The sequence below is a fragment of the Sus scrofa genome, chromosome 7 (assembly GCF_000003025.6).
Source record: "Sus scrofa isolate TJ Tabasco breed Duroc chromosome 7, Sscrofa11.1, whole genome shotgun sequence".
Lineage (NCBI taxonomy): Eukaryota > Metazoa > Chordata > Mammalia > Artiodactyla > Suidae > Sus > Sus scrofa.
This window is the reverse complement of record NC_010449.5, coordinates 4,802,439-4,809,741: the sequence shown is the minus strand read 5'-3', so window position 1 is coordinate 4,809,741 and position 7,303 is coordinate 4,802,439. Positions and strand designations below refer to the sequence as shown.

The 7,303-nt window shown below is 49.1% G+C and overlaps 1 long non-coding RNA gene across 2 annotated transcripts; it reads right to left on the bottom strand.

Moving 5' to 3' along the window:
- On the bottom strand, positions 1,012 to 6,878 carry LOC102159209. 2 transcript variants are annotated; one of them, XR_002346287.1, is made up of 3 exons: positions 6,328 to 6,878; positions 2,482 to 2,613; positions 1,012 to 1,504 (listed from the first exon to the last, which is right to left on the bottom strand). It is a non-coding gene; the product is annotated as an uncharacterized LOC102159209 (long non-coding RNA). The 2 variants fall into 2 exon arrangements; XR_298739.3 differs by having other exon boundaries at positions 1,012 to 1,450.

Sequence of the window (7,303 nt, the reverse complement as noted above, 5' to 3'; positions counted from 1 at the left end):
TAAAAATGAAAAAAAAAAAATTGGGAGATATTTTGAATGTCCTGAAAAGAGCAGGTGATTTTGCAACTATGTCTACACTAACTTGATCAAACGTCGACATGAAATGTTTTGGAAAGAAGCAAATGTCCGGGTGCGGCTGATCTTCCCTGAGTGCTTCTCTCTTCTTCTTTCCAGAACCATCACCATGACTTTGCTGTTGGTCATTCTCACGCACTTCCTAGGTTTTGGGGTTGTTGTTTTTTTTTTGTCTTTTTAGGGCCACACCCACAGCATATGGAAGTTCCCAGGCTAGGGGTGGAATCAGAGATGCAGCTGCCAGCCTACACCACAGCCACAGAGATGCTAGATCTGAGCCGCATCTGCGACCTACACCACTGGCTCATGGTAATGCTGAATCCTTAACCCACTGAGCAAGGCCAGGTATTGAACCCACGTCCTCATGGATACTAGCCAGGTTCGTTACTGCTGGAGCCATGACAGAAACTGCACTTCCTAGGTTAATGATAATAAAAATATTATGTTTTGCATGGCTTTATATAAATGCCATCCCACTGTATGTAGCTTCTTGAAAAAATTTTTTTTCACTGAAAATTATGTTTGTGAGGAATTCCCACTGTGGTGCAATGGGTTAAGAATCCAACTACAGAGGCTTGGTTTGCCCCAGAGGCCTGGGTTCAATTCCCGGGCCAGTACTATGGGTTAAAGGATACAGCCTTGCTGCAGCTGTGGTGCAGGTCACAGCTGTGGCTCGGACTCAGCCTCTGATCTAAGAACTTCCACATACCATGAGTGCAGCCATAAAATTAAAAAAAGAAAGAAAGAGTTCCCGTCGTGGCACAGCAGAAACGAATCCAACTAGGAACCATGAGGTTGCAGGTTCGATCCCTGGCCTTGATCAGTGGGTTAAGCATATGGCGTTGCTGTGAGCTGTGGTGTAGGTCGCAGATGCAGCTCGGATCTGGCATTGCTGTGGCTGTGGCGTAGGCTGGCAGCAACAGCTCCATCCAGCCTGGGAACCTCCCTATGCCACGGGTGCGGCTCTAAAAAAAGACAAAAAATAAATTAAAAGAAAGGAAATTAGGATTCTGAGTTGTATCCATGCTGACACATGTAATTCGAGCTCATACATCTTAATTTGTTGTCTAGTAACCCACTGCATGGATTGGAAACAATTACTTATCTGTTCTCCTGTTCACGAGCATCAGAGTTGCTTACGTTTTGTTTTCACTCTTACAAATAAGACTGCTGTGGCTGCACGTGTAAAGTCTCCTTGTGCACCTGTCCCAGATTCGCCACCGAGAAGGGGAGTTACCGGGACACAGACGGGGCGTACATTTCCTTTTGCTGGATGCTGCCAACTTGCTCTTCCACTCGACCCGCAGTGGGGAGACGGCCTCTTTCCACACCGTTCCCAACCCTTCGACTAGGCACGCTTTTCCTTTCGGCTCATCTAGTAGGAAGAAATGATATCCCCTCATTGAGATAGCTCATTTACCCTTTTAACCTAGACAATATGATGCTTTGAGTGTATTTACAGTGCAGAGTACCCTTCACCCACAATCCACTGCAGAATATTTTCATGGTCCAGAAAAGAAAGCCAGGTCCCCGCCCCTCCCCATCCCCCAGGCCTAGGCAACCACTGACCCAACCTCTGTCCCTGCAGATGGGCCTGTTCTGGACCCTTCATATCAGGGGACCCACACTCTCATTTCTTCTCACAAATTCCTACAACTTGAGCACAGAACATCTTGCCTAGTGTTTTTCTTTATTTGGGGGAAAGATTTCAGTTTGTGATTGGTGCCCATCTGAATTTGCCTCATAGCTAGCAATTCCCTCATTACTCGTAATTCAGACAATGTCTTCATACATTTATTGGTCAGGTCATTTCTTCTTGAAATTGCCAACTGACATTCCTTTTTTTTTTCTTTTTTGTCTTTTTAGGGCTGTGCCCGAGGCATGTGGAGGCTCCCAGGCCAGGGGTCGAATCAGAGCTGCAGTTGCTGGCCTACACCACAGCCACAGCCACGCAGGATCCGAGCCGCATCTGTGACCTACACCACAGCTCACGGCAACACTGGATCCTTGACCCACTGAGCAAGGCCGGGGATTGAATCTTTGTCCTCATGGATGCTAGTCAGATTCGTTTCTGCTGAGCCAGGATGGGAACTCCCCAACTGACATTCTTTTCCCCTTTTTTTAAGGACACACCTGAGGCATATGGAAGTTCCTGGGGCCAGGGGTCATAAGAAAGCTGCAGCTGAAGCCACAGCCATGGCAACACCAGATCCGAGCCATATCCGCAACCTATGCCACATACTGCGGGAACGCCAAATCCTTAACCCACTAAGCGAGGCCAGGGATAGAACCCACATCCTCACAGACACTATATGTTGGGGTCTTAACCCACTGAATCACGGTGGGAACTCCTACCTGCTTTTTGTTTTTTTGTTTTTTGGGGTTTTTTTTGGTAGGATTGCTTACCTTCTCCTTGTTTATTTGCAGGACCTCATTAAATAGTTTGTACAGGAATCCTTTTTCAGTTCAGGATGTGGCAGCTATTACTGGAAAGCGATCCTCCCCAGATTCCTCGGTGTTCCTGTACCATCGAGCTTTCTAGGCAAGGATACGGACATGCTATAAAGCTGGGGAGGCCGTCTCTCCCCAGACCCATTTCTCCCTTGTTTTCTAAAGGCAATAAACCCAGAGCCATTTGTTTACATTCCAAGGGGTTGTAAAAACCCAGAGACATCCCCCCTCTCCCCAGAGTGGAACAGCCTAGGTTAGAGAGCCAAGGTCTCCCCGACCACTCCCCAGTGGGAGGGGGCCAGATGTGTGTCAGCGTGGGTATCCTCTCTGAGGGCCCTCATTCCAGAGCGCATCCCTGTTACAGGCCCAGGTACCTGCAGGGCACATCTGCCCTCACCGCGTTGCCTGCTGGGAACTGGCAGTGAGACTGGAGATTCATGGTGGTCCAGAGGAAACGAACCTGACTAGTATCTATGAGGCTTTTTGACCCCTGCTCTCGCTCAGTGGGTTAAGGATCCGGCATTGCCATGAGCTGTGGTGTAGATTGCAGACGTGGCTCGGATTTGGCGTGGCTGTGGCTGTGGCTGTGGTGTAGGCCGGCAGCTACAGCTCCAATTTGAGCCCTAGCCTGGGAACCTCCATATGCTTCAGGTGTGGCCCTGAAAAGGTAAAAAAAAAAAAAAAAAAAAGACTGATCACGTGAGCAAGTCAAGGGTCTTCTCTGATCAGAAACCTCATGTTTCCAGATAGGATAATAAATGAACATAAACACTTAACAGATACCCTCTCCTGCTCTGAAGCTTATCTTTTCCCTTTGTTTATGCCAGCTTTTTTTTTTTTCTCAGAGTAGTAAACTGCACATGTATAAAATGGACCACTTTAACCATTTGAGTGCACGTTGCGATGGCATCAATATGTCCGCAGCGCATCTGTCAACTCTCCATTTCCAGAAGCGTTTCATCTCCCAAAAGTGAACCCGCACCCCCCGAACATGAAGTCCCCGTCCTCCTTCCCCCAGCCCCCGGCGACCACCCCTCTCTGTCTCTATAAAGTTGGCTACTCTGGGTACCTCGTGTAAGTGGAATCATGCAGTATTTGTCCTCTTGTGCTGGCTTATTTCACTCATCATTATGTCTTCAAAATTCATTCCTGCTGAGGCATGTGTCAGAATTTCTTTTCTTCCTTTTTTTTTTTTTTCCCCGCATGTGGGTTTTTGGAAATTTTTTTTTGGGGGGTGGTGTTGTTTCTTCTGGCCACGGCTTGCAGCTGCTTGATGTGGGATCTCGGTTCCCAGACCAGAAATTGAATCCAGGCCACAGCGGGGGAAGGGCCAAGTGCTTCCTTTCTTTTTTTTCTTTTTTCTTTTATTTTTATTTATTTATTTATTTTTTGTCTTTTGTCTTTTTGTCTTTTTGTTGTTATTGCAATTTCTTGGGCCGCTCCCGCGGCATATGGAGGTTCCCAGGCTAGGGGTTGAATCGGAGCTGTAGCCACCGGCCTACGCCAGAGCCACAGCAACGCAGGATCCGAGCCGTGTCTGCAACCTACACCACAGCTCACGGCAACCCTGGATCGTTAACCCACTGAGCAAGGGCAGGGACCAAACCCGCAACCTCATGGTTCCTAGTCGGATTCGTTAACCACTGCGCCACGACGGGAACTCCTTTTTTTTTTCTTTTTTAATTTCTTTCTTTTTGCTTTTTAGGGCCGCACCCGTGGCATATGGAGGTTCCCAGGCTAGGGGTCTAATCGGAGCTGCAGCTGCCGGCCTTCACCACAACCATAGCCATACCAGATCTGAGCCACGTCTGTGACCTACACCACAGCTCACAGCAATGCTGGATCCTTAACCCACGAAGTGAGGCCAGGGATCGAACCCACAACCTCAGGGTTCCTAGCTGGATTCCTTCCTGCTGCGCCAGGACAGGAACTCCTTTTAAATTGTGGTAAAATACGCGTGATAGGGAATTCACAAGCTTCACCCATTGACGTGTACAAGTGAGTAGGACTCAGGGGATTCACACTGTTCACTGTCAGCACCATACATCCCAGAAGGATTTCCATCCGGCAAAATAAAACTCTGTAGCCATTAAACAAAAACGCCAGCTCGCCATGCCCCCTTCTCCCAGCTCATCCCTTTTTAAGGCTGAATAATATTTCGTCCATTGTATGAATATAGCACATTTTGTTTATCCATTTATCTGTCGGTGGACACAGGTTATTTCCATGTTTTAGTGGTTTGGAATAATGCTGCCGTGAACATGGGTGTACACCTATCTGTGAGTCTCTGCTTTGTTCATGTTGCCTTCTGATTAAACAATTTTTTTTTCTTTTTTGTCTTTTCTAGGCCCACTCCCGTGGCATATGGAGGGTCCCAGGCTAGGGGTCCAGTTGGAGCTGTAGCCGCTGGCCTACACCAGAGCCACAGCAACTCGGGATCCCAGCCGCATCTGCAACCTACACCACAGCTCACGGCCATGCTGGATCATTAACCCACTGATCAAGGTCGGAGATCGAACCTGCAACCTCATGGTTCCTAGTTGGATTCGTTAACCACTGTGCCACGACGAGAACTCCATGATTAAACAAAAATTTTTTTAAACTCACTTTTTTCATTCTTCCTTTCCTTTATGGTTTGTGGGGTTTTTTTTGGCGGGGGGAGATGTAGGTGCGACATATGGAGGTTCCCAGGCTAGGGGTCGAATTGGAGCTGTAGCTGCCAGCCTACACCACAGCCATAGCCACAGCCACGCCAGATCCAAGCCACATCTGTGACCTACACCACAGCTCACGGCAACGCCAGATCCTTAACCTACTGCAAGGCCAGGGATTGAACCCTCATCCTCATGGATACTAGTCGGGTTTGTTTCTGCTGCGCTGCAACTGGAACTCCTTGAGGTCTTAAAGAGACATCTGTGCACCTGTGTTCACAGCAGTACTATTCACGAAAGCCGAAAGGCGGAAGGAAGCCGAGTGTCCGTCAGTGGATGGACGGATAAACAAAACGGGTCCTATCCACACACTGGGAAATCATTCAACCTTACAAAATGAAAACCCGGAGTTCCCACTGTGGCTCCGCTGGCTAAGAGCCTGATGAGTATCCATGAGGATGTGGGTTCGATTCTTGGCCTCGCTCAGTGGGTTACGGATCTGGCATTGCCGTGAGCTGTGGTGTAGGTTGCAGATTCAGCTCAGATTCTGTGGGGCTGTGGCTATAGCTGGCTTGCCTGGGAACCTCTATATGTCACAGGTGCAGGCTAAAAAAAAAAGCGGGGGGAACCTCCCCTGTCATAGTCTACAAAATGGATGAATCTACAAGACATTAGGCCGAGTGAAATACGCCGGGCACAAAAGGACAAATATGAGATGACTCCCCTTAAACGAGACGTCCAGAGTGGCCCAGTTCATAGAGACAGCGTTCCAGGTGGTTGTGGGGCAGGGAGCTATGTTTGCCAGAAACAGAAGTTCAGTTTGGGAAGATGGAAAGTTCTGGAGCTGGAGGAGGATGGTAGGGGCTGTATAACCATGTGAATGTGCTAAATGCCACTGGACTGTGAGAACTGCAGCCACTCTCCACACGAAATATCCCCTGAAGCCTTCCAAGCGGCCTGACCCAACTCCGGCACAGCTTCCTGCAGGTGCCTGGGAAGGCCCCACCCTGCTTCTCTCCCATCTGGACCAACGCAAGGCCACCAAAAGTCACTCTTTGTGCCAGCCAGCCCCTCGCTGATAGGCCTCTGGCCTCCCTTTCTTGGGGGTATTTACTAAAAATAAAAACTTAAAGAAAAACCGATAACTTACGACTGTAACGCTTTCCTCTGTCCTTTGGAGACTGCGCGTTCCTGCTACAGTGGAGAATGATCTTTCTGGAAGACGTCAGAGACGGTCCTTTTAAGCATCATGGTCAAGAAAAGCAGAGCCTCAGCCCCCCAGGCTCTGTGGGAGGGGAGACGGCCGGCTGAGCAAAGCCGGTTCGTGGACGCAGCTGACCCAGCGGTGTTTACACGGACCAGCCCTCTCCAGGTTTTTGTATCGATTCACTTCCCCGACTCTGCCTGGGCCCAGCCGCTGCTTCTCCCCGCTCCTGGTCTCCCTTGAAAATGCCCGCTCATCTCAGGCTCAGCTGTTTCCCCTCCCGAAGGAGTTACCGAATAAATCTGTTTCTACAACTTTAACGCACAGCTAGGTTTAATCTTTGACCACAGCACCCTTAGAAATGGAAGGTGATAAGGTTTATTCGGCGTGGATCTTATCCACAATGAAAGTAAAATTAAATTGAGGCGTTCCCGTTGTGGCTTAGTGGGTTAAGAGCCCAACGTAACGTCCATGAGGGCAAGGATTCGATCCCTGGCCTCGCTCAGTGGGCGAAAAGATCCGAGGTTGCCCTGAGCTGTGGTGTAGGTCGCAGGTGCTGCTCGGATCTGGCGTGGATGTGGCTGTGGCTGTGGCGTAGGTTGGTGGCTGCAGCTCCAATTCGACCCCTAGTCTGGGAACCTCCATATGCTGCAGGTGTGGCCCTAAAAAGACAAAAAGAAAAGTTAAACAGTGGAAAACGGTTTAAAAAATTGAGCAGACATGGAGCTTTTATTCAAAGAGCTTGTCTCTCAGTGGAAGACCTCCAACACCTGGGGACAATAGCGAAAAGCAGCCTGTTTGAGGCACAGACAGGAAGGAGGGTGTTTGGAGGAGGGAGGGAGAAGTTCTAGCAAAACAAAGGAGGAACATTCTAGGCAGGAACGTCCATTGAACCGAGGCTGGGAGGCGAGAGGGCCGGGGA